This window comes from Oncorhynchus tshawytscha, linkage group LG09, assembly GCF_018296145.1.
Source record: "Oncorhynchus tshawytscha isolate Ot180627B linkage group LG09, Otsh_v2.0, whole genome shotgun sequence".
NCBI lineage: Eukaryota > Metazoa > Chordata > Actinopteri > Salmoniformes > Salmonidae > Oncorhynchus > Oncorhynchus tshawytscha.
In genome coordinates, this window is record NC_056437.1 from 30213641 (window position 1) to 30236873 (window position 23233).

At 44.8% G+C, this 23233-nt stretch overlaps 1 protein-coding gene across 1 annotated transcript in view; it reads left to right on the plus strand.

The window, feature by feature from the left end:
* The first annotated feature begins 3992 nt into the window (after positions 1-3992).
* The window catches only part of LOC112257769 (neuronal tyrosine-phosphorylated phosphoinositide-3-kinase adapter 1-like), a 29883-nt gene continuing 10642 nt past the window's right edge, over positions 3993-23233 (plus strand). Inside the window, exon 1 of the mRNA XM_024431595.2 lies at positions 3993-4742. The gene's annotated coding sequence lies outside the window, so the exon portion shown is untranslated. The remainder of the gene's footprint in view (positions 4743-23233) is intronic.

Sequence of the window (23233 nt, forward strand, 5' to 3'; positions counted from 1 at the left end):
TGCTCTTAGTGTACCATAGAAAGCCCTTGTTTCTCTATGGTGTAGTAGGTCAGGGCATAACGAGGGGGTGTTCTAGTTTTACATTTCTATGTTGGTGTTTTGGTTTGGTTCCCAATTAGAGGCAGCTGGTAATCGTTACCTCTAATTGGGGATCATATTTAGGCAGCATTTGTCACACATGTGTTTGTGGGATATTGATTGTTTGTTAGTGTGTTTGGGCACTACGTCCTCACGGTCTTTGTAAGTTTGTTATTTTGTTTTGTTAGTTTCACTTAAATAAATATGTGGAACTATACTCACACTGCGCCTTGGTCCGCTTATTTCCAAGATCGTGACAGAATATCCCACCAACAAAGGACCAAGCAGCGTGAAAGTGAGAAGGAAGTTTTGGACTTGGGAGGACATGAGAGAACATGAGACCCTTCCATGGCGGGAGTTGCCAAGGAGCATGGAAGGACAGCGTCGACACCGGGGACCACGGCCACAGAAACCCCATGGAGCTGGTGGTCGAGCAGCAGAGAGTGCCAGAACCTGTTTGGGAGTTGGAGGAGGAATTTGATGAAAGATTCCGGAGGGAGGTGGTAGCGATGAGAATGCTGCCGTACAGGTGTGCTGAAGAGCGTGACACCAGTCCGGTGCCATCTACACCGGTTTTACGCATCAGGCCTCCAGTGCGTCCTGTGCCTGCTCCTCGCACCCTCTCTGAAGTGCGTGTCACCAGTCCGGTGCCACCTGTACTGGCTCCACGCACTAGACCTCCATTGCGCAGTCCCAGTCCAGAGCTTCCGGCGACGGTCCCCAGTCCAGAGCTTCCGGCGACGGTCCCCGGTCCTGAACCTCCTGGCGACGGTCCCCGGTCCTGAACCTCCTGGCGACAGTCCACGGTCCGAAGAGTCCAGGCACGGCTTCCAGTCCCGCTCCAAGGCCGGAGCCTTCCTCTGCGCCGGTGTCCAGTCCAAACACGGCGTCCAGTCCAACTCCATGGTAGGAGCCCTCTGCGCCGGTGTCCAGTCCCGCTCCTAGGCCGGAACCTTCCTCAGCGCCGGTGCCCAGTCCAGGCACGGCGACCAGCCCAGCTCCAAGGCCGGAGCCTTCCGCTGCGCCGGTGCCCAGTCCAGGCACGGCGACCAGCCCAGCTCCAAGGCCGGAGCCTTCCGCTGCGCCGATGTCCAGGCACGTCGTACAGCCCGGTGCCATGGTCGGATCCGGGGTCTGGGGGGGGCTTCGACCCGCACCAGAGCCGCGACCAACACTAGTCACCCCCTAACCCTCCCATTTGGTTTCAGGTTTTGCGGCCAGAGTCCGCACCTCTGGGCCGGGGCATGACGAGGGGGTGTTCTAGTTTTAAATTTCTATGTTGGTGTTTTGGTTTGGTTCCCAATTAGAGGTAGCTGGTAATCGTTGCCTCTAATTGGGGATCATATTTAGGTAGCATTTGTCGCAGCTGTGGGATATTGATTGATTGTTTGTGTTAGTGTGTTTGGGCACTACGTCCTCACGGTCTTTGTAAGTTTGTTATTTTGTTTTGTTTGTTTCACTTAAATAAATATGTGGAACTATACTCACGTTGCGCCTTGGTCCGCTCATTTCCAAGATCGTGACATAGTGAAAATGTGTTTGGAGTTCCCTTTCTAGCTAATAGGCGATGTTAGAGTTTCTACTTTCTCTTCCAAATATAATTTGGAGGTCAAAATAATTAACTGTCTACCAAATCTATTCATTTTAAAATGTTTATTACTTCTCCTTGCCATTATTATTCACCTGATGATAAAGACAAGATGTGAAGCACTTTTTTTATTTATTTTTTGCTAGGGTCTGGGTTGCCGGTTTGCCTGGGAGGGGGTCCCTGGGCAAGAAAAGGTTGAAGACCCCTGCTGTAGGCCTACACCCTGTAGAGACAGAAGGGCGCTTCCACATCTGGCTTTCAGGGGTTGTGAAATATGAAAAACAAGGTGTAGACTTATCACCAAATATGAAAACATTTTAAAAGGGACTCACTATATGCTACATTATCTTGGACAGGATTCTCATTAATTTGACTGCCTTGTTAAGAAGGTAGAAACCAGGGCCCGTAGGACCTGTGTTGTTAAGAAGGTAGAAACCAGGGCCCGTAGGACCTGCCTTGTTGATACTGTTAAGAAGGCAGAGCAGCACTTTATTATGCACAGACTTCTCCCCATCTTAGCTAATGTTGTTTCAATATGTGTTGACCATGACAGTTTACAGTCCAGCGTTACTCCAAAGCAGTTTAGTCACCTCAACTTGCTTCATTTCCAAATGATTCAGTATGATATGTAGTTGAGGTATAGGGTTTTTATTTTATTTTTATTTTTATTTTATTTTTATTTTACCTTTATTTTACTAGGCAAGTCAGTTAAGAACAAATTCTTATTTTCAATGACGGCCTAGGAACAGTAGGTTAACTGCCTGTTCAGGGGCAGAACGACAGATTTGTACCTTGTCGGCTCGGGGATTCGAACTTGCAACCTTCCGGTTACTAGTCCAACGTGAATGATTTGTCCCAAATACAATGCTTTTATTTTTGGAAATATTTAGGACTAACCTATTCCTTGCTGACCATTCCGAAACCAACTGCAGCTCTTTGTTAAGTGTTGCAGTCATTTCAGTCACTGTAGTAGCTGACGTGTATAGTAAGCCTTACTAGTAAGGCTTGAAAAAGGGCAATACCCTGGGGGAATTCCTGCTTCTACCTGGATTATGTTTGAGAGTCTTCCATTAAAGAACATCCTCTGTGTTCTGTTAGCCTAGTAGCTCTTTATCCACATTATAAGTGTGGGTGCAAAGCCATGACACAAGTTTTTCCAGCAGCAGACTATGATCGATAGTCAGCGCCTAGGCCCACAAACATTCAGCAATATGGACAGTACCGCGACCAGCGTGAAATAAGATAGCCTAAACAGGAGACTGCCAGTTTATTCAGCACCACGGTCACTGAACAGCGCCTTGCCCTGACAGCTCATATAGCCAGAGAGGAAGAGTCGAAACAAGAGTGTTTACTCTGCCCCAAATCTGTCCACGAAAAGACGACCACGAGGTGAGAAATGTCTGTATGGTCAATGAGAATGTTAAATTTGGTCAACAACAGAAAATAATTTCTAACGTGCTACGTGAGGCTTATTTGATCAAATATAAATTTAGCAATGGTTAGGTTGTTATGAGTGCACTTATATGAGTGGAAGCGCATGGCATTTCGGCAACTTTGAAAAAAAAAAAACTTTATATTGGAAATGTGCCTGTTATTCACACGCCTATATGCCCTCTCATTGGCTAGAATGGTCCCACCTGATCTCTCCTCCTCCTGGTCACTCAACTATGTTGTCAATATAATAGATACTTTTTGACAGCCTAATGAGTGAACCTCTTATTGCAGGCAGAAGGCAAGGAGAAACATGAATGGATTAAAATAATACCACCACGACAGACAGCCTAGAACTTGTAGCATAATAGGCAACTGTTATAAAGTGGTAATTGAATAGACATGATATCTGTTTTTCAAAATGATCGTAGAATGTAAAACAGTTTTTGGACAGTTCCACCGCGAATAAAATCCCAATTTAACTCACTCTGCTCACTATTTAGTTTGCAGTTCTCAATATGAAAACAGACCTAAAGGGGCGCAATAGGAAGAACCCAATGAAGTGATAGGGTGAATAACTATGTTTAACATAACTGTTCATAACATAACTGCCTATTCAGATAAATTGATGAATTGCTTAAGTCTTGAAGTGGTTGAATGTATCTCTGAATATTTTTTTTGAATCTGTCTGTTAGAGTTCAACGAGTTTCATGTAAATATGTGTCATGTCAACCGGTAAACATTGTGCTTTTTCCAAGCCGTGTGTGATTGTATGTGTGAATTAATATATGTTGTAGCCTCTCTGTAATTTTCTAAGGTAAAAAGATGTGCTGCTGTGAACCTCGGATATAAAAAGCACACGCTGCCAGACTGCTTACGTCTGCAATGAGACCGCAGACGAAATTGTAAATACTACTCAACCTGAGTCGATAGAGAGAGGCGGGGAAAAGGGCAGACATAGAAATGTAGAAAACAAATACTTAGAAAATGTATACTCGGTAAGGCGGTCAGATATGTCGACTCGACAATTTAAAAAAACAGAGCGTAACATCGGTTGAGCGAGACGCGCATTATGGAATCTTCATAAACCTGCCTCGTTGCATCCGCTATTTGATCAACCAATGGCCTCCTCTGGAGAACAATTATTAATATTAATATGAATGCAAATATCTGGTAGCGCACCGCTTGTGTTTATTTGTGCAGTTGTTCATTTTTTAAATTTAAGCCATCCATGTTTTATCGGATGGTTCAGATAACGTGCAGAATCTAGGAGCGTTCCATTATTTTATTTGTGAATGGGTTTTTTGGGGGGGAGAATAGCATTTTTAACGTCGCAATGAACTGCACCATGGATTTCAATCAGAATTCTTAAAGGGTAGCCCATAGTGGCAATTTAATCGGTGAACAAATAGAAACGCTGTGCATGTAAACAAGAGCCAGCAATCTTCTAAGATCCGCCCATTTCGATATTCTATCTTTCAGTATTTCTCGACACATCTGGAAAAAGTGTATTAATTTTACCGTTCTTCCAGGAAGACGGCAATGTCATCATCAACATCCCGGCGTGGTTTTGTTGTTGTCTGATTTTACTACTGGATATTGGCACTTACCCCTGCGCCAAGCCATACCTCCGTTGTTTTACAAGGTAATGCCTTTACATTTATTTCCCTTAACATGTTATAGGAACAGCAAATGTTGCCTCTTATTTGAATAACCAAACGCCATCGATGAAATCATATTCCCTTGATATGCATTTGCATGTGATATACCCTACGGTTTAATTGCATGAGAAGTCAATGTTTATAGGAGCGAGAGGTGTAAGTGTTTTTCCACAACAATTTACGCACTTTCTGCTGTAGCACAAGTAGCCTAGTCTACTAGAGGCCATATCGTGTGTTTGTAGGCGATGCAATTTTCCACAAAAACTGTAGTCAGCATGTCTGCTTTATTTGCCACAGAAGTATAAAGATAACGTAGCCCAGGTCTTAAATTCAGTAGTGGCTAGTGCTCGTAAATATTTCACACGATAACAAGAAGTCGATCAGCTGACTCGTGATGATGGAGCCCATGCATGGCATCGTTTTAATCATATGAGCGGACCACTGTGTCATAAAACCACTCGTCAGACGTTGTCGTCACGTAAAACATACAGATAGTTTCATTGGAATTCATAATAATTACATGGTTGATTTGTTTATGTGGATAAATATTCTGGTGTAGACATTACGCACGCCTGTCAGGTAAATTGGTTTGCCATTTGGGCTGTTGGGTTGGGGATGTGCTCGTCTGGCTGGGATGATAATTTGTTTTCAGGAGTTCGTGAAGCTATTTTATATCATTGCTTAAGATAATATAATTTAATCTCAAATAAATATAATGCCAACGTGAGAATGCATATGCTACATGTCATATCCACGGTCGTTGAATTGGACAAACATAGAGGTGGAGGCGTGCCGGGTTGTGTGTGTAGCATTTCAGTGCTGGATACGGGCTCAAACGTGACTCCCGCTCACTCACACACACATACATTTTAGGCAGATTTTTATGTTGTTGAGACTGACAAATAAGCACCAAATGTAGACCTACTAAATTACAGGAGGGGGGTTGGTGGGGTGGGGGATTTCAAGGCTTTTTGTGTGACTGTGACTGCAGACATGTGTCCCCACCCTTGCAGAGCAATGTGGAGCATTTCTACACACACACATTCTATGCAAATAATTATAAGCTTTTCATAAATAATAATCATAATTACATTTTATTTGGATGGGCGTAATGAGGAGTTTTAGTTAAGAAGCTCAACTCCACATGCGCAATGGTGTCTACACACATCTGTAGGCTAACAATTTATTTGACTGAATCCAATTCCCAACCTGGTCTCAGAACATTTCATATTATTCTTTGTGTAAATCGGAGATACTTCATTTAGTATAGGTTACATTTCGTATGGTATATATTAATTTGTGCATGTCCATCATCCATTTCGTATGATGTATTACGAATTACAATTCGTATGATATGTTATGAATTTACTAAATGTACAATATGTTACGAATTTTCTAAATGTATGATATGTTTATGAATTCCAAATTGTTGTGGCTAATGTTAGCAAGGTGGCTAATACTAATGTTAGCTAGCTGACTAATGTTTGCTTGGCTAGGGGTTAGGGTTATAGGTTAAGGTTAGGAGTTAGGTTTAAGGTTAGGATTAGGGGAAGGGCTAGCTAACATGCTAAGTAGTTGCAAAGTAGCTACAAATAATTAAGTAGTTGAAAAGTTGATAAAATGTTCAAGTTGTCCGTGATGAGATTCGAACAAGCAACCTTTGGGTTGCTAGACATCCGCGTTATTATTATTCATTTTTGCCTTAAGTAGCCTTCTGTCTTATGCACCATACCAAACATTACATATCATACTAATTTGAGTGTGTCCCTTATTGACATTTACTATGTTACGTCTAGTCTATGAGACCAGGCTGCAATTCCATATCCTGTCAAACACACTCAGGTTCACATACACTCAGGTTCACATACACTCAGGTTCACATACACTCAGGTTCACATACACTCAGGTTCACATACACTCAGGTTCAGGAGTGTATGTGTGTAATATGTGTCCATTGAATTTCTGGTCAGTTGAATTTACTGCAACTTCCAGTGCAATACATGAATTGACTGGCATCTAGATGGCACCGCTCCTTACTCGCTTCTATGTTTGTTTTATGATTTGCTTTTATAGTGAAAGCTTACTTACATAGTGGTATTATACTATAGATGTACGTGTATATGTTGGGGTTGGATTATATTTCTGTTTGAAAATCAATCTCCATATAGAGATTTCTGTATGTGTTTGCATCTCTGTTAGTGTCGGTGTGTCTATTAGAGAGTGCTTTAGGAACCAAGGTGTCCTACAATATTGTTTAAAACAGAAGTTAAAAGCATCAAGCATCATCATCCTCACCCAATGTCCCTGAACTCCTTCAAAGTTCAGTGATTATAGCAGACAGAGAATCTCAACTACTAGTGGTGGTGGACAAGAACACAGCGCCAACATCTTTCTCCTACTACAAAGGTGGCCAATGCAGTAGAAACTTACAAATTCCCACCGAACCCTTTCTCCCTGAAGGTCACACAATTCAGTGTTTTCATTGCTAATGCTATCTTCCATCTGAGAAAGGACAGTTGGTGCCAATGAACCCAATGAACCCTCTATATTTTGAGCAGCTTCTCACTCAGGAAACATGAATGAAAAACACACGTTTCAGCAGCATTGTTGGAAACCTCACATATTTCTGGTATCCTTTATTTCAAGATATCAATGAGTAGGATGCAAACAGCAACACCGGCGTGGATAGGTGTGTAAGTGGGGATGATGACTAAAGGAGGGAAACGAGGGTACCATGCAATGAACGAGAGAGGGAAATAGAAAAAGGCAAACACTATCTAGCCATTTTCCTTTGATTGAGGGCTAGTCGTTCCAGACAAAGACGTGGTGGGATTCCAGAGATGACGAGTGATTGGAAGATGGAGGGATACTCAAATGAGCCCGACAGACAGGGGGCAAGAAAAGGCTTACAGAGGGCGAGAGAGACAGAGAGGGAGACGGAGGGAGGAACTGGCGAGTGTCAGACAGACATGGCAGATGCTCACGTTTAAAGCTCCTTTCTCCACTAGAATTCTGGCATTGCCGGGCTCCCGATCTGGCTGATCTGCGATGAATCTTTTACCGCAGCTTTCCTGGAATCTCAAAATTGTATTTGACCGGACCAGAATGTGAGCAGTATGATTATATACAGTATGCTTTGGAGCCCTGTTTGTGGGGAGGGAGGGAGGGAGGGAGCGAGCGAGTGAGTGAGAGAGAGGGAGGGCGAGAGAGAGAGAGAGAGAGAGTGTCTCTGAGTGTGGGTTAAGGAACCAGAGCAGGTGCAGTAATATTAGACTGCAGAGTGACTGTGGAGTCCAGCTGTAGCCCTCTCTAAAGCTGGGGATGGATGAGAGCTGGAGCCTGGTGCTGGGTGCTCACAGGATGAAGACCTATCCCAGATCTGGTAGTAGATTAGTGCAATCTCCACAGTACCATGCATATGAATGTGATGACACTGACAGCTTCTCTGAGCCAGGCAAATTCATGTATCAAGATCATTATAATGGATATATCCAAATGAATGGCAATAGAAACGAAGGTAAAACAAACTAAATTGCTGTCATTTCAGCTGCTTGATGCGTGTTAGATTTAGTTGGCTAGATAGCAAAGGAGAAGTATCTAGCCTGCATAACTACATGGCAATTATTTGTTTACGCAGAAACTCCTCAAAGTTTGTAAGGTTCTGGAAGTATAGATCAATCATAATAACTACCATTATACAACTAATAAACACGACAGAGATGAGTGTTTCAATAAGAGACTGTGCTGTGTGTGTGTCTCTCCTAACAGCCCTCTCATCTCCTCATAGTACTCAGCTTGTGTTGATGAGCTCTTCTCCATCTGATCGAAACTCACACATGAATTTACTAAAAACTCAAAAAAGGGGAAAAGGTTAATCGAGGATTTATACTATAGTAAACAAGAGAGGGAGGAAGACAGAAGTAGAGAGTTGGATTTAGAATACAATCCCTGCTCATCAACAGAGGCGGTTGAAAGGAACAGAGGAGGACAGCGATAGGGAAAAACAGATAAGCGACGTAAATGGTTCAAATAGGTGGTTTAACGGAACATGAATAATACACAACAGTGAGGGAGGGAAACAGCAGAGCAGCAGAGCTCCCTCCAGTAGCATCCCTCTCTCCTCTCTTCCACTGGCTGGCCCAGAAACAGCAGAGCAGCAGAGCTCCCTCCAGTAGCATCCCTCTCTCCTCTCATCCACTGTCTGGCCCAGAAACAGCAGAGCAGCAGATCTCCCTCCAGTAGCATCCCTCTCTCCTCTCTTCCACTGGCTGGCCCAGAAACAGCAGAGCAGCAGAGCTCCCTCCAGTAGCATCCCTCTCTCCTCTCTTCCACTGTCTGGCCCAGAAACAGCAGAGCAGCAGAGCTCCCTCCAGTAGCATCCCTCTCTCCTCTCTTCCACTGGCTGGCCCAGAAACAGCAGAGCAGCAGAGCTCCCTCCAGTAGCATCCCTCTCTCCTCTCTTCCACTGGCTGGCCCAGAAACAGCAGAGCTCCCTCCAGTAGCATCCCTCTCTCCTCTCTTCCACTGTCTGGCCCAGAAACAGCAGAGCAGCAGAGCTCCCTCCAGTAGCATCCCTCTCTCCTCTCTTCCACTGGCTGGCCCAGAAACAGCAGAGCTCCCTCTAGTAGCATCCCTCTCTCCTCTCTTCCACTGTCTGGCCCAGAAACAACAGAGCAGCAGAGCTCCCTCCAGTAGCATCCCTCTCTCCTCTCTTCCACTGGCTGGCCCAGAAACAGCAGAGGTAAACATGTCAGACAGGCTGCTCCTTGCTGCTCGCTCCACTTCAGGGGCCTCATTTATCAAAGTGCGTGGGCAGAGAAAAGACTCTAAAACATGCGTGTGCCAGTTTTCCCGCAAAGGTTGTAGGTTGTAGGTTGTTATCAATTTTGAACTTGTCTGGAAAGTGAGCATATCTCCACGCAAAATCTCAGATCATGTGTACGCACAACTTCTAGTGGTTGATCAACTGTAATGCAAGCAAATATAGTTCTTTTGAGGGAAATAGCCTATTTAAATGTAGTATAGTATGGGTAGGATAAAGTATTGCTGTCCGATTGGAGTGCACAACATAGCCTATTTAAAGTAGCTGGCCAGTGTTTCCAGATTTCTATGAAATATAATCTATAATTAATTACAATAAGAGTCAAATAGTTTTGCTTACAAAATATGGTAATAAACTCTTAAATGTAACTAAATGTAATCGAAAATGCAATCTACATAATACCCAAAAGTAATGATTTATTATGAGAGGGCCATAAACAATAACTAGTAATGCTGCATACTCCAAGAAAGGTTAAAATCTCACCTTTCTGGTGGAAATAGTTCAAGCCAATTGCATGCTCCCTCAAAACTTTAGACATCTGTGGCATTGTGTGACAAAACTGCACATTTTTGAGAGGCCTTTTATTGTTCTCAGCACATGGTGCACCTGTGTAATGATCATGCTGTTTAATAAGCAGGTGGATGGCTCTATCTTCTCCTTATACCATGCTAATTGTCATGGATCTCATCTGGGTTTGCAATACAGTATGTAAATATATTCCACTCAGTAATAGACCCCAACTACAGTATTTGTTGTCACTCTTAGACACTGTTGTCTTCTCAGACAAAATATTCATTAGCAATTTGGGGAGATGTTAGACTACCATTATAAAGTTAAAGGGGTTGGTATACTCTCTCTCTCTACCGCACCTGCCGTGTCGACCTCTGAATGCTATGTAAAGCCAACTGACATTTACTCCTGAGGTACGGACCTGTTGCACCCTCTACAACCACTGTGATTATTATTTGACCCTGCTGGTCATCTATGAACGTTTGAATATCTTGAAGAACAATCTAGCCTTAAAGTCCTTGTACTCCTATAATATCCCCCGGCACAGTAAGAAGAGGAGTGGCCACCCCTCGGAGCCTGTTTCCTCTCTAGGTGTCTTCCTAGGTTCCTGCCTTTCTAGGGAGTTTTTGCTAGCCACCGTGCTTCTACATCTGCAATGCTTGCTCTTTGGGGTTTTAGGCTGGGTTTCTGTATAGCACTTTGTGACATCTGCTGACGTAAAAAGGGCTTTATAAATACATTTGATCGATTGATGATTGTATTCATACAGTCCTGGTTCATTGCTTCATAATGCTACTAAATATCTTCAATGATATCAGAGGCATTGTAGGTTTGCCTAAAAATAAATGTGCTTATTTTATTGCCATGCAATTTTGTTTGCATATAAAACAAACCAATGCTCTGCATTATACAATAGAGGAGTTCAGAGCAACAAGGAGGGGGCAGGGCAATGTTGCAGGTTAATTTGCATAAAATACGAAAGGATAGTCAGATCCTGTTTAGAAAAGGATGCTGGCTTCGTGTTCTGGAGTGTGTGCGTCTTTAAGCTTCTGCCCCCTCCTCCCTGAGGAACTGCATTTTTCCCATTGTCATTACTGCTACCCTCCTCTCCTCTCTCTCTCCTCTCTCTCTCTCTCTCTCTCTCTCTCGCTCTCTCGCACACACACACACAAACACACCTTCCCTCTTTCTACACACACATGCCCTCTCTATTCCTCAGCTACCCAGAGGGGAGGGATGAACGCAGCAGCACAGACAGCACATGACAGTAGACAGACATAGCCAGCCAAGATGATCCCCAGAGATTTAGAAGTGGGAGGGATATCAGTGTGTGTGTGTGTGTGTGTGTGTGTGTGTGTGTGTGTGTGTTTGTTTGCATGATGTGTGCTGTTTTGTTTGTTTATTTGTGTGTGTGCATGTGAGTGAGTGATTGAGTTTGGGTGTGTGTCTGTCTGCCTTTCTGTCTATGACATGATGGTGGCTACCAAATTTCCCATGGCAACGCAGGACACCAGCAGCAGGTCATGCTGGCCTTGCCGTTTAGAGTGTGTGTAAATTCAGACTCACAGAGCCAGCCGAGGCAGAGTGTGTCTGTGTCTGTCCCTCGAGGGCAGGCTGTCCTGTTGGATGAGAGACTCAGCAGCAGCCCAATGGTATCACCAAGGAGTGTGGTGTGCTGCTTTGCCGCTCCTCTCATCATGGTGCGTATGCTGCACATACTGTACCACACATGCTGAGCTTCCAGTGCCGGTATATACACTCTCTTTTCCTCTCTCTTTTCCTCTCTCTTCCTCTCTCTTCCTCGCTCTTTTCCTCTCTCTCTTCCTCTCTCTCTTCCTCTCTCTCTTCCTCTCTCTCTTCCTCTCTCTCTTCCTCTCTCTCTTCCTCTCTCTCTTCCTCTCTCTCTTCCTCTCTCTCTTCCTCTCTCTTTTTCTCTTTTCCTCTCTCTCTTCCTCTCTCTCTTCCTCTCTCTCTTCCTCTCTCTCTTCCTCTCTCTCTTCCTCTCTCTCTTCCTCTCTCTCTTCCTCTCTCTCTTCTCTCTCTCTCTTCCTTTCCTCTCTCTCTTTCTCTCTCTTCCTCTCTCTCTTCCTCTCTCTCTTCCTCTCTATTTTCCTCTCTCTCTTCCTCTCTCTCTTTTCCTCTCTCTCTTCCTCTCTCTCTTCCTCTCTCTCTTCCTCTCTCTCTTCCTCTCTCTCTTCCTCTCTCTCTTCCTCTCTCTCTTCCTCTCTCTCTTCCTCTCTCTCTTCCTCTCTCTTTTCCTCTCTCTCTTCCTCTCTCTCTTCTTCTCTCTCTTCCTCTCTCTCTTCCTCTCTCTTTTCCTCTCTCTCTTCCTCTCTCTCTTTTCCTCTCTCTCTTCCTCTCTCTTCTTCTCTCTTCTTCTCTCTCTTCTCTCTCTTCTCTCTCTCTCAAACACACACACACACACACACACACACACACACACACACACACACACACACACACACACACACACACACACACACACGCAAAGCAGAGCTAAGGTATTGTCTGGGACTCCTTGCTGAGGGTGTTTGTCTGAGACAGTAGAGGTGGTTGTGTGTGTTTGGCCTCTCCTCCATTAAAAATGTTCTTGAGCATAAGGTGTGTATGTGTATGTGTGTATGTGTGTGTGTGAATGCGCACATGCTTGTAGGTGTTTGTGTGTTCACGTGTGTGTTGTTAGCCCTTGAATGTTCATGTACTGAGTGCACTGAGTCACCTTGGTTACTGAAGATCCCAACCAGAGATGATGAAGCCAATGGCAGGTTACTGAATATTCCAACCAGAGATGATGAAGCCAAGAGCAGGTTACTGAAGATTACAACCAGAGATGATGAAGCCAAGGGCAGGCTACTACAGATTCCAACCAGAGATGATGAAGCCAAAGGCAGGTTACTGCAAATTCCAACCAGAGATGATGAAGCCAAGGGCAGGTTACAGCAGGAGGGGGCGGGGGAGATGGAGGTCACTGAGTGCCTTCGTATGTTGACTGCACCATAGAGAGAGAGAGAGTTGAGAGAGTATGCACAACTAGTTTACTGTAATTGTCTTATGCTTGCAAAAATAGAAAATAATTGTACGGTAATATACAAAAAAAAGTCATTCAGATTTACTATGCACGCAAGTGTACACACACACATAAACATATATATATAAATGTAAAATATACAGTACAAGTCAAAAGTTTGGACACAGCTATTCATGGGTTTTTCTTTATTTTTACTATTTTCTATATTGTAGAATAATAGTGAAGACATCACAACTATGAAGTAACACTTATGGAATCATGTAGTAACCAAAAACGTAACCAAAAACAAATCAAAATATATTTTATATTTGAGATTCTTCAAAGTAGCCACCCTTTGCCTTGATGACAGCTTTGCACACTCTTGGCATTCTGTCAACCAGCTTCATGATAAATTATTTTCCAACAGTCTTGAAGGAGTTCCCACATATGCTGAGCACTTGTTGACTGCTTTTTCTTCACTCTGCTGTCCAACTCATCCCAATCCATCTCAATTGGGGCTCCCAAGTGGCGCAGCGGTCTAAGGCACTGCATCTCAGTCCTAGAGGCATCACTACAGACACCCTGGTTCAAATCTAGGCTGTATCACAACCAGCTGTGATTGGGCGGTGCACAGTTGGGCCCAGCGTTGTCCGGATTTGGCCGGTGTAGGTCGTCATTGTAAATAAGAATTTCTTCTTAACTGACTTGCCTAGTTAAATAAAAGTTGGGTTGAGGTCAAGTGATTGTGGAGGCCAGGTCATCTGATGCAGCACTCCATCACTCTCCTTCTTGGTCAAATAGCCCTTACACAGCCTGGTGGATGTGTTTTGGATCATTGTCCTGTTGAAAAACAAATGATAGTCCCACTAAGCAAAAACCAGATGGGATGGCTGCATAATGCTGTGGTAGCCATGCTGGTTAAGTGTGTTGAATTCTAAATAAATCACTGACAGTGTCACCAGCAAAGCACCCCCACACCATCACACCTCCTCCTCCATGCTTCATGATGGGAACCACACATGTGGAGATTATCCGTTCATCTACTCTGCGTTTCACAAAGACACGGTGGCTGGAACCAGAAATCTCAAATTTGGACTCATCAGAACTAAGGACAGATTTCCATCAGTCTAATGTCCATTGCTTGTGTTTCTTGGCCCAAGAAAGTACATTCTTCTTATTGGTGTCCTTTAGTAGTGGTTTCTTTGCAGCAATTCTACCATGAAGGCCTGATTCACACAGTCTCCTCTGAACAGTTGATGTTGAGATGTGTCTGTTACGTGAACTCTGTGAAGCATTTACTTTGGCTGAACATTCTGATAAATCTAATGAACGTATACTCTGCAGCAGAGGTAACTCTGGGTCTTCCTTTCCTGTGGTGGCCCTCATGAGATCCAGTTTCCTCATAGCGCTTGATAGTTTTTTGCGACTGCACTTGAAGAAAGTTTCAAAGTTCTTGATATTTTCCGCATTGATTGACCTTCATGTCTTAAAGTAATGATGGGCTGTTGTTTCTCTTTGTTTATTTGAGCTGTTCTTGCTATAATATGGACTTGGTCATTTACCAAATATGTCTATCTTCTGTACACCACCCCTACCTTGTCACAACACAACTGATTGGCTCAAACACACACCTTAACAAGGCACACCTGATAATTGAAATGTATTCCAGGTGACTACCTCATGAAACTGGTTGAGATAATGCGAAGAGTGTGCAAGGCTGTCATCAAGGCAAAGGGTGGCTAATTTGAAGAATCTCAAATATAAAATATATTTTGATTTGTTTAACACTTATATGGTTACTACATTATTCAATATGTGTTATTTCATAGTTTTGATGTCTTCACTACTATTCTACAATGTAGAAAATAGTATAAAAGTCCAAACTTTTGACTGGTACTGTATATGTAGCATATTAATGTGTTATTGGCAGAATACTCATCACATAAATGAAAGTTAGCCATATTATCATCCTCCATTAGCTGCTGCCAATCAGTTACGTGTGCTAGTGGAACAGAAACCCGGTGGTACAGCCGGGTGAGAGGAGGAAGGAGGACGTTTATTTGGAGTATATTTTCTGTTCCAACTCCATGAAAGATTCATTGGTCACTCAGTTTGAACAATGCAGAGGAAGAGGAGCAGCCAATGCAGGGTGGAAGAGGGAATATACCAAACAAGGAGGGTGTACTACATGTGTGCAGTGTGTTTATCTGTATGTGTGCAGTGTGTTTATCTGTATGTGTGCACGTGTGTTTGCGTGTGTATGTGTGTTCACTGTTAACATTTTTAAATATGAGACACCAAACCCATTCACAGGGATGGTTAACTCTCGAGGTTCCACTAGTCCATACCGATCTGGATAAATCCACCTTCAGTTTAGTGCCCCCATTTTTGGATAGAGGACAAATCTCCCTACATTTTGACTCTCTGGTGCCTCTCGGACAGTTTAGGACTTTAATGTTAAATGAATTTAATGAGAATTGCAGCGATTTGGATTGAATATAAATCTTTGTACTTGTGGTGTTTGAAACTGTAGTGTTGTTTCTGTCATTTGGTGAAGATTTTTAATTGTTGTACTGCTGTCCTCGGGGCACCTTTGTAAATGAGACCCTGATCTCAATGGGTTCCACTGAATAAATACAAATGCCTGTCACATGCATTCATTTTTCTTTTGGAGAAACCCAATACCACTCTATTTCCCAAGCGTTGCATGATTGAATGCTTTTTTCTGGGTCTTTGAATTCATTTGTTTTGGTGTAAGCAGCCCAGTGGTTGGCAGTAATTCCATGTGGTATCCCAGTAGGGTTCCTCTCTGACCATACATTACATCACAGTGACTCAACAACACACTGTATTATCTTGCCTTGTTCTGTCATAGGAAAGGTACATTATCTATTCCTATAGCCAAACAACAACAACAAAAACAACAACAACCATACACACCAAATACAGCATGGTAACCATGGTTGCTCCCAATCTAATTTCATAGTAGGCCTATATGGATTTCCATAATGCATGTTTGTGTGATTGGCTGGTAGCCTGAGAGCTGACTGTCTATTATCTGGAGAATATATAAGAATGGCGTCTATTTGTTACAGATATACCATGACAATTAAGACACGATGTAGGTGTACACAGAAATACTAATTAAGCAGGGTAAAATTGGATCCGTAGCATGTTAACTTTCCCATTCAGATAATAATGAACGACAGCGCTAACATCCCCCTTTGTGAATATTTAGTAGATGGAGAGAGACACATGCAGACAGTGTTGCTAGGAGACCACACACTCAGTGACTGGCGTGAGAGACTGGCTGGTTTCACAGGCAGCCCTCCCCCAATTCTTACAGTCCAGCTTCTTCTCCCTTTTCACTGTTTGTCTATCGTCTCCTCTTTTCTCCCTTTTCTCCATTTACGTATCCCCTCTCTCCCTTCCTCCATTTCGATATCTGTCTGTCTATCTATCTATCTATCTATCTATCTATCTATCTATCTATCTATCTATCTATCTATCTATCTATCTATCTATCTATCTATCTATCTATCTATCTATCTATCTATCTATCTATCTATCTATCTATCTATCTATCTATCTATCTATCTATCTATCTATCTATCTATCTATCTATCTATCTATCTATCTATCTATCTATCTATCTATCTATCTATCTATCTATCTATCTATCTATCTATCTATCTATCTATCTATCTATCTATCTATCTATCTATCCGTCTCTTCCCCCTCTCTTTCTCCCTCTTATCCTCCCTCTCCCTCCCTCCTTCCCAGTCCTTCTCTCCCAGACTGATTGGCTGCAGCGTGTCGGACTGCCACGGCGTACAGTCGGGCTTGTTAGAGTGTGGTGAGGGTGACAGTGTGGATGCGTGCGGCGCGGGGTCAAGCCATGATAGCACACAGTGCGGTGCTGTACAGTGTGGCGGTGTGGTGGTGCCCCGTAACAGGCCAGCACTGTGGCGTGACAGACAGCAGCCCCATGGCCCAATAGAGCAGACGGCCTGACAGCCAGGTGCTCTCTCTGCCACCACTGGGAGGCAGGGTAGGAAAGGAGGGAGGGGAGGAGTGGCAGGGGAAGACAGGGAGGGATGAGGCAGGGAACGAGGGGAGAAGGGGGAGACAGGGAGGGATGAGGGAGGAAACGAGGGGAGACAGGGAGGGATCAGGGGAGAAAGGGGAGACAGGGAGGGATGAGGGAAGGAACGAGGGGAGAAGGGGAGACAGGGAGGGATGAGGGAGGAAACGAGGGGAGACAGGGAGGGATGAGGGGAGAAAGGGGAGACAGGGAGGGATGAGGGGAGAAGGGGGAGACAGGGAGGGATGAGGGAAGGAATGAGGGGAGAAAGGGGAGACAGGGAGGGATGAGTGAGGGAACGAGGGGAGAAGGGGAGACAGGGAGGGATGAGGGAGGAAACGAGGGGAGACAGGAAGGGATGAGAGGAAAAAGGGGAGACAGGGAGGGATGAGGGGAGAAGGGGGAGACAGGGAGGGATGAGGGAAGGAATGAGGGGAGAAAGGGGAGACAGGGAGGGATGAGTGAGGGAACGAGGGGAGAAGGGGGAGACAGGGAGAGAGGGAGGGAACGAGGGGAGACAGGAGAGACAGGGAGGGATGAGTGAGGGAACGAGGGGAGAAAGGGGAGACAGGGAGAGAGGGAGGGAACGAGGGGAGACAGGGATCGGGAGATGGGAAGGGGGAGTTTATATAGGGCTCATTGTCTCGGGAGCTCCGTCTCCCACAAACAACCCAGATGGCAGCGAATGCGAAGCGTGGATTCAGAAGTCATCCAAGGTTGAGTTTAAATAGGAGATGTAGAAACAGACACAGTCCTTTGACACCACAGATCCTCAATATACTGTAAGCCTGTAAGGTTAGCCACTCCCTTTTTACAACCAGAGATGATTCTCACAGTAATTATTGTTTGGTTAGTTCAAACTGTGGGCATATCTCATTTTCATATTTTTTCCACATAATTTACTGTTTCAGTTCTCTACCTTATAGTCAGTGAGCATTTGAGGTTATAGCTCGAAGGGTTTTGTGTGTGTCCATGTGTCAGTGTGTGTGTCCATGTGTCAGTGCAGTGTGTGTGTCCATGTGTCATTGTCTATGTCCTTGTGTCAGTGTGTGTCCATGTGTCCATGTGTCAGTGTGTGTGTCCATGTGTCAGTGCAGTGTGTGTGTCCATGTGTCATTGTCTATGTCCTTGTGTCAGTGTGTGTCCATGTGTCAGTGTGTGTGTCCATGTGTCAGTGTGTGTGTCCATGTGTCAGTGCAGTGTGTGTGTCCATGTGTCAGTGTGTGTTTTGTTTGCTCATGTGCCTGAATGGCTAAATTATCTGCAGCCTTGCATGCAGATCCAGTTATGTGAATCACACTTCCATCTGTCTCCATCTGCCTCCATCTGCCTCCACCTGTCTCCATCTGCCTCCATCTGTCTCCATCTGCCTCCATCTGTCTCCATCTGCCTCCATCGGTCTCCAACTGCCTCCATCTGCCTCCTAGTTCCAATGAGGTGGATTTAAATTACTTCTGACCCTGTAAATGCCTCTTAAACTGATTTTAAAATCCCCAAATTGCTGCTTTAATGTGTCAGTGTGTGAGCTTTGGTTGCATATATAAATTGTGGGCTGCATACACAATATAGCCTATATTGTGTGTATGTGTGTGTATGTATGTATGTATGTATGTATGTATGTATGTATGTATGTATGTATGTATGTATGTATGTATGTATGTATGTATGTATGTATGTATGTATGTATGTATGTATGTATGTATGTATGTATGTGTGTGTGTGTGTGTGTGTGTGTGTGTGTGTGTGTGTGTGTGTGTGTGTGTGTGTGTGTGTGTGTGTGTGTGTGTGTGTGTGTGTGTGTGTGTGTGAGTGAGTGAGTGAGTGAGTGAGTGAGTGAGAGCGCGTGCGCACAAGTGAGTGTCCGTACATGTGTGCATGCATGTGTGTGCGTGCCGTGTGCTTATACTGTAGCACGTGTAAGAGCTGAATAAGACTGCATGTGAGTGCTGCCTTTGCCTCCACGTTCATTTAGGCTCTGATAAGAACATGCTCTAGGAGTACATGGTGTGTATGGTGTGCTGCTGTATGGTGGAGTAGTGAACCTGATGAACCATCTCCCATGCAGTGTCCTAATCCTCAGCAGCCTGGGTACTTGCACACTTCTCAACAGCTGTAATGCGACAATTGCAGGGCTGCCTGCTCAGCCACCAAATCCTGGAAGCCCAACTCAGTGGCCCTGTTAACAGAAGGCCGACCTACACTTTCTCAGCTCACTAACCTAATTAACACTGAGTCACACAGCACGCCACACCATACTACGCCACACCACGGAGGGTAGCCAGGCCGCAGCATGCAGCGGGGCATTGTGGGTAGGGAGGCCAGGGCTCTGGACAACAGGAATAACGGGAGCTACGATGACACACAGGGCCATCTCAGAACCATGATGGGATGACACCGCTCTCTGTATGATCTCTCCAAAAGAAATGTAGTTGTTTCAACTTATTACTATTAAGTAACTGGTTCCACAGCCTTTTTTTGTTTACTCAACTTTTCATTCAAATGTTACCTAAACTTAAAATTTGTAGTTGGCCCAAATTTATCACGGCTCAGGAGACGACCCTGATGCAGACAGTTCGAAGTAACAAAGGTTTATTACAAAAACAGGGGGCAGGCAAACGACAGGTCAAGGGCAGGCAGAGGTCAGTGATCCAGAGCAGAGTCCGAAAGGTACAGAACAACAGGCTCAGGGTCAGGGCAGCTCAAAATTGAGAAAACGTAGGCAAAAATTGAGTCAACTTAAAATGATTTGTTTGCGCAACTTATCTCATATGTTCATTCAACTAGAAATTATTATTATTATTACTTTTTTAGTAACTAAAAAAGTCTGTGCAACTGGTTACACACACAAACAGTGCTTTTAACATACACTGTTTTCAACATACATAATTACATTGTGCATGTTCATTATTAGTAGTCATTATTCAACATGCAATCTACTTGGGATTTGAACTCACAACCTTGTGGTTCATGGCATTCCGATCTTCTAATAATCTGACTATTCTCTAATTCTTACAGTCCAGCTTTTCCTTTTTCACGGTTTATCTATTGCCTCCTTTTTCTCCAGTTACTTATCCCCACTCCTTTTCTCTCTATCAATCTGTCCCCACTTCGTTTTTTGTCTATTCATGTTTTTCTCTACCCTGCTCTCTTTATCGGCTTCCCTCATCTTTCCCTTTCCCTCCTCTCCTCTCTCCCTCGAGCTCCTGCCTGAGCTGTCTTCCTCCCTCCCTTTCCCTCCTCTCCTCTCTCCCTCGAGCTCCTGCCTGAGCTGTCTTCCTCCCTCCCTTTCCCTCCTCTCCTCTCTCCCTCGAGCTCCTGCCTGAGCTGTCTCCCTCCCTCCCTTTCCCTCCTCTCCTCTCTCCCTCGAGCTCCTGCCTGAGCTGTCTCCCTCCCTCCCTTTCCCTCCTCTCCTCTCTCCCTCGAGCTCCTGCCTGAGCTGTCTTCCTCCCTCCCTTTCCCTCCTCTCCTCTCTCCCTCGAGCTCCTGCCTGAGCTGTCTCCCTCCCTCCCTTTCCCTCCTCTCCTCTCTCCCTCGAGCTCCTGCCTGAGCTGTCTTCCTCCCTCCCTTTCCCTCCTCTCCTCTCTCCCTCGAGCTTCTGCCTGAGCTGTCTTCCTCCCTCCCTTTCCCTCCTCTCCTCTCTCCCTCGAGCTCCTGCCTGAGCTGTCGTCCTCCCTCCCTCCCTTTCCCTCCTCTCCTCTCTCCCTCGAGCTCCTGCCTGAGCTGTCTTCCTCCCTCCCTTTCCCTCCCCTTTCTCTCTCCCTCGAGCTCCTGCCTGAGCTGTCTTCCTCCCTCCCTTTCCCTCCTCTCGTCTCTCCCTCGATCTCCTGCCTGAGCTGTCTTCCTCCCTCCCTTTCCCTCCCCTTTCTCTCTCCCTCGAGCTCCTGCCTGAGCTGTCTTCCTCACTCCCTTTCCCTCCTCTCCTCTCTCCCTCGAGCTCCTGCCTGAGCTGTCTTCCTCCCTCCCTTTCCCTCCCCTTTCTCTCTCCCTCGAGCTCCTGCCTGAGCTGTCTTCCTCCCTCCCTTTCCCTCCCCTTTCTCTCTCCCTCGAGCTCCTGCCTGAGCTGTCTTCCTCCCTCCCTTTCCCTCCTCTCCTCTCTCCCTCGAGCTCCTGCCTGAGCTGTCTTCCTCCCTCCCTTTCCCTGCCCTTTCTCTCTCCCTCGAGCTCCTGCCTGAGCTGTCTTCCTCCCTCCCGTTCCCTCCCCTTTCTCTCTCCCTCGAGCTCCTGCCTGAGCTGTCTTCCTCCCTCCCTTTCCCTCCCCTTTCTCTCTCCCTCGAGCTCCTGCCTGAGCTGTCTTCCTCCCTCCCTTTCCCTCCCCTTTCTCTCTCCCTCGAGCTCCTGCCTGAGCTGTCTTCCTCCCTCCCGTTCCCTCCCCTTTCTCTCTCCCTCGAGCTCCTGCCTGAGCTGTCTTCCTCCCTCCCTTTCCCTCCCCTTTCTCTCTCCCTCGAGCTCCTGCCTGAGCTGTCTTCCTCCCTCCCTTTCCCTCCCCTTTCTCTCTCCCTCGAGCTCCTGCCTGAGCTGTCTTCCTCCCTCCCTTTCCCTCCCCTTTCTCTCTCCCTCGAGCTCCTGCCTGAGCTGTCTTCCTCCCTCCCTTTCCCTCCCCTTTCCTCTCTCCCTGTCTTTCTATGCATCTCTATCCATCCTACTCTTGAGGACTGTTTATCTCTCCCCTCCTCCCCACCTGTATCTCTCTCCCTCTCTCCCATGCCCACTCCTCCCTTTCTCACTCTCTATATCTCTTGCTATCTGTGTCAATTATCAGTTAATGTGACTATTCTCTCCTGATTGATTTGATTTACTTATTTCAGCATTTATGGTTTTCTGTATTAGTTGTGTAATGTTGGTGGGCATATTACTTTGTTTTAATTTGACTCCTTAATCACTATAATAAATACAATTGTTTTACTTTAGAGGACTTTTAACAAAGCTGAGATTTACTTTGGATTGCAAGGTGTAAAAGTACATTTGGAATCAGTCGTTGACACAGACATGGTGGCATAGCAGGAAGAATGATATGGTGGCATAGCAGGAAGAATGATATGGTGGCATAGCAGGAAGAATGATATGGTGGCATAGCAGGAAGAATGATATGGTGGCATAGCAGGAAGAATGATATGGTGGCATAGCAGGAAGAATGATATGGTGGCATAGCAGGAAGAATGATATGGTGGCATAGCAGGAAGAATGATATGGTGGCATAGCAGGAAGAATGATATGGTGGCATAGCAGGAAGAATGATATGGTGGCATAGCAGGAAGAATGATATGCCATGAACCAAGAGTTTGCGAGTTCAAATCCCAGGTGGTGACATGTTAAATAATAATTACTGTATAATGAACATGCACAATGTAGTCATGCATGTCAAATATGTATGTTGAAAGTGTTATATGCCAAAAGCAGTGCATGAGTAGCTAGTTCCACAGCCTCTTTTAGTAAAGATACCCAAATAATAATTTATATTTGAATCAACATATGAGACAAGTTGAGCAAACATATCATTTTAAGTTGACTGAATTTTCTCAATAATTATTTTTTTTACAGTGCATACAGTATATGGCTCTACAATCTTCCATTTACTGTAATCGGATTGAGGTTGAGATTTATAAGACATTAAATTGGCTATCCCCACCTGTAAAAAAAAACATGTAAAGTCCAACATGAACAACAACGTACAGAGACAGACGTACAATAAGTTACGTATAATCTAATGCAGTATATTTTGTTTAATTCCCTGTGACGTTGGAAAAGGGTTGATACAGTTATGTGTGGGTGGATTCCTTGAGTGCTATATTAAATGTGTACTAGTCGACCATTATTGATTTTGTCCATATTGGATGTTGGCATACTTCTGATCCAGTGTTTGTGATGCTTCTCAAACCAAAACCAATAGCAAGGAAAGAGTCCCGTGCAGTATAAGTAAAACCACCAAAAGCCCCTGAACTCTCACACTGACAGCTGTGCTTTTCATAGCCAATCGCAACACTGTGCTTGCATACTCCAATGCACACTGTTGGGCATTCAAATATCTGCCTCACAACAAGCCTGACTCCTCATG